Here is a 4,551-nt window from a genome sequence, read left to right as displayed (position 1 = left end):
CTGCCAATCACGAGCGATTTCATTTGTTTGAGAATAGAGGGTTCTGACAATACTGAGAAGGTTATTCAAGCCAGACCTGACCAGCCGCGCGGGTTTGCTGCATTCATATGCTAATTAGGGCCATTAGTACAGCTGATCGCTCTCCACATACGTCACTGTCCGTTTCCGACAATTTGTGGCACGACAAACGCGGACAAGCACGGGTTGCAAATTGTCGGAAACTGACGAAAATCAGGCAGATCTGCGGGAGTTTACGGGGGTTTACGGGGACGAAAATCTCACTTTTCATGCAGTGTCATACAATGAAAACCCTTTCCTTTTTTATTTAATATATACAGAAAATGTTTCCACTCCTGTCAGCTCTTTCTTCCATGTGCTGCTGATCATTCGGTCAGTTGTTGGACCAGTAATTCTTCTCATTATTCTCCTATTATTGTGGCGCTGCAGATGCTCAAAAGGTGAGACCATTTTCGTCTTAAATTGATTGTTTATTTAAAACCCTTTAAATCATTTGGCACATAGATGCATTCTGATGTTTACTATTGGATAAGTTCTGATTGGATCATGTTATTGATATGTTATTATTGTTATTTTCTGTATTTGTTTAATGGAGGGTCATCTTGCTGATGAATGCTTAGGAAGGGAAAACTCAGCATAGTTATAGTGTTTCAGGACTTATATTTTCCTTAGGACACTTAGGAACCCCAGTTCAAACCTGGAACAAAGATGAATGGATAAATGTCAAGAGGGGCTATGAATAGTTTTGTTGTGATAATTTACCTGTAGATTATGAATATACGATTAACTAGAACTGGGGTTGTAGTTAATCGATAAATCATTCAAAATCAAGGGTAAAACCAATTCAATGTTCTCAGCTGAATAACTAACTGTAATCAGCTTACTTATCAGGATCGGCCTGTCACATTCCAGGTGGCTTCTAGAAAAGCCATTAAAACTCAGTTATCCCCACCAATATAGTGACTTAGGCTAGGCTATCAGCTATTGATTACCAACCAAAGAAATTTTGTCTCTATGTATTCAAATTTATCCAAAAGGATGGTGAATCTGGCCCTGAGTGATAAACCACTCGCTGTACAATAAACACTACTACAGGTTAGATAATAGTATGTCTTTATTTTTAGCAATCCAGGATTTTAAGGAAGCTGACATCTAGGCAAACACTACACACTACTAGCAAAATACACATGAAGTTGACTACATGAATAATTTGGAAAGAGGGGAAAAGGGGGGGTCTAAGAGTCCATTTAAATGGATCCTGGGGAGTGTCCAAGGTAGGCCAAATCCCAGTACATTCGATAATGTCCATTCAAATTATTAAAACTAACATGTTAGCGGTGAATTAATGCGTCCGGGACCAGCCATTTTTGCCCAAATATAATAACACCTCACTCCTGACATCTTCCATCAGTGACGTCATGGTGTGGTAAGCCTAGCGCCATTCTCCACGCTTTACAAGCAAAATCAATGGGAACTACTAGACACATCTGCAATCAACAACAATTATTTAAGATTTCAAGAGGACTTTATCATTTAAATTTGTGAGAGGTATAGTTAAACTGACAATGCCCACGTGCATGACAGTTGGATGTTGTAATACATCAGGCACAAGTGAAAAAAAAAATTTGCTATTTCATCTTTCCGAATCATGATTTACCGCGGATGGGTTCGTAGTTAGATTGCCTTCAAACCAGAGAAAATAATGCAGAAAAAACAACATTTCATAGAAGAATGTTTTCAAGATAACTTGGAGCACATTTAAACAAACACTAGATATAGCTGTTTTGATTTTATATTCAATTCTATTCCCAGCCAGCTGGGAATTTATATTTCTGATACTTTAAGATGTGTATTGCCCTCCCCGGTAGGGGTGGTAAAATATCTTACTTAATCAGATATTGTTTTGGCTGTTATATACTGTTTATGACACACAGCCCTACTAGCTGTGTGTTAGAACAATAAATGAAAGAGTGATTCGAGCATTAATCATGGTCGAACAGTTAACTGTACACATACATGGAATAAATTCACCACAACTTCTGTTCAAAATATAAGAGTTTATTAACAAAAATCATTCAGCTCCACATCAAACATATTCCAGTTTAACACTCTCAACCAAGACTAATAAAACTCAACTAAACTCAACTATTATGTACAAAGAGGAAGGGAAGCATGGTTGAAAACCATATTACAGTTTGAGATGGATTTTGTGCAATTCACAATGCAATGTGGCTGGAGAACCATTCCACCCCCTTCAGTTTCGGTTTCAGCTAAAGTTTCTCTCTTTGAGAGTGTTTTACCTGAAAGCAGGGGAGAAAAATCATATTTGTAATTAAATATAACTAGGTGTACGTCATCAGTGTCACCAACACCGCAATGATTTCAGCGCAGCCACCAGCGCAGCGATCAGCCGATAACTGATCTGTACAATGAAAATAGCTGCATGAGCTGGAACGCTGTAGAAAGCAACAATATTTATACAATAATGACCATTATTTATTTGTGGGGAAGTATAACTCAAGCGATCTCTCCTCTCTCTCTCCTCCGCTGCAGAGATGCAGACAGCATCGTGAGACTGCAAAAAAGTTTGCAATATATTCACAGATTAGCCTTTTTCGGATTAATAACTCGTTTGCGGATGATTTATTCTACAAAACAGACAACTCTCCACAACTAGAGCAAGGCAAACTGTGAGCTACATCCATAGTTCACCTAAAAAAACATAGTTTCTCATTTTGTATACACAAGAGTAAACAAAAATAAATTTTGTTTAGAACAGCTCTAGACAATTTCATATTTTAAAGTGTAGCCTTGAAAACATTAATAAATACATTAAAAAATAGTTATACAAATAATGACTGTCACACCACTGTGACTTGCCATGTGTCTTGCCTGTGGAGGCCTTGGCTGAAACAGGGGTTGTTGTAGAGATTCCACAGCTGATTCCACATCATACATATTACTTCTGCATACAGCAACAACAATCCAGATCAGACACAGCTGAAAATTCATTTTTTTTTGTCTCAAGTTAGCCTGCTTTAGATTTAAAAAATCTGCTGAATTTGAACATTGTCTTTTATTGATTTAACTTTGTTACATGAAACCAATCTTCACATTAATATTAAAAACTTTCACAAAAAGCAATCATATTAAACTAATAGTCTCCCCATTTACAGGTTCTCAGAGTACTGTGGCAAGAGATGGGATGCTTTATTCAGAGATTGGATGAGAAACAGTTCTGGATAACAATGCTGCAATGGAGAATGCAACCAAAATTAGTTTACAGTTTACACTGAAGCAAATGGAAACAACTCGGCAATCTACTGTATATGTACTGTATATGTACTGTATATATATATATATATACAATATTGTTACATATCTTTGAGTCATAAGAATCAAAATTACAATCAGATAGCAGGTCGGTTTTATTGGGTATGTGTATAGTTTTTGAAGTAGGTAGAATTTTTTTAGATTTCCTGTCACTTTATCCTGTTTTTTAATCACACAAATAGGTAAATAAATCTAACTAGCACAGAAATGAAACTGAAATAATACATTAGTCTGTATAATACACATTGTTTTTTTGCTGCAAATGATTATTTACCCTCTTCTCTTGTTTTTGTACTTTTTACATTTGATTCTCCCATACTTTTTGTTTCTACATTTATCAATATCAACTGCATGCCACCTGTTATGGAAGAAAATTCCCCTTAACAGTAATATGCTACTTTGCTATAAAGCTTTTTGTTATTCTGAACACACGAGTGTGTAATAAAGCAATACAATTCTGTATGTGAATGGTTTTATTTTTTACCCTTTCTGTGATGTCACATTCGTTAAGCATATGAATATTGACTAACATGTTTAATATACACTGCCTGGCCCAAAAAAAAAGTTGCCACCAAAAAAAAAAAAAAAGGTCATTCACTCTAATACTTTGTTGGACCGCCTTTAGCTTTGATTACAACACGCATTCGCTGTGGCATTGTTTCGATAAGCTTCTGCAATGTCAAAAGATTTATTTCCATCCATTGTTGCATTAATTTTTCACCAAGATCTTGCATTGATGATGGTAGAGTCTGACCGCTGCGCAAAGCCCTCTCTAGCACATCCCAAAGATTCTCAAGGGGATTGAGGTCTGGACTCTATGGTGGCCAATCCATGTGTGAAGATGATGTGTCATGCTCCCTGAACCAGTCTTGAGCCCGATGAATCCTGGCATTGTTATCTTGGAATATGCCTGTGCCATCAGGGGAGAAAAAGTCCATTGTTGGAAAAACCTGGTCAAACCTGGTCACCTGCCTCTCTTCTTACCCTGATTCGCCCATCACTCTGGAACAGGGTAAATCTGGACTCATCAGACCACATGACCTTCTTCCATTGCTCCACAGTCCAATCTTTATGCTCCCTAGCAAATTAAAGCCTTTTTTCTCCGGTTAGCCTCACTGATTAGTGGTTTTCTTATGGCTACACAGCTGTTCAGTCCCAATCCCTTGAGTTCCCTTCGCATTTGGAAATGCTCCTACTTTC

At 37.2% G+C, this 4,551-nt stretch overlaps 1 long non-coding RNA gene across 1 annotated transcript in view; it reads left to right on the top strand.

Moving 5' to 3' along the window:
• Nucleotides 1–3,346, top strand: part of LOC107102208 — an 8,549-nt gene extending 5,203 nt beyond the window's left edge. The window contains exon 3 of the long non-coding RNA XR_001482117.1: nucleotides 3,195–3,346. This is a non-coding gene — a long non-coding RNA (uncharacterized LOC107102208). The remainder of the gene's footprint in view (nucleotides 1–3,194) is intronic.
• The last annotated feature ends 1,205 nt before the right edge of the window (nucleotides 3,347–4,551 follow it).

Source organism: Cyprinodon variegatus, unplaced genomic scaffold (genome assembly GCF_000732505.1).
Source record: "Cyprinodon variegatus isolate N-32 unplaced genomic scaffold, C_variegatus-1.0 Scaffold1217, whole genome shotgun sequence".
Classification (NCBI taxonomy): domain Eukaryota; kingdom Metazoa; phylum Chordata; class Actinopteri; order Cyprinodontiformes; family Cyprinodontidae; genus Cyprinodon; species Cyprinodon variegatus.
Note: the sequence above shows the minus strand (reverse complement) of the source record. Positions and strands in the feature narration are given on the sequence as shown.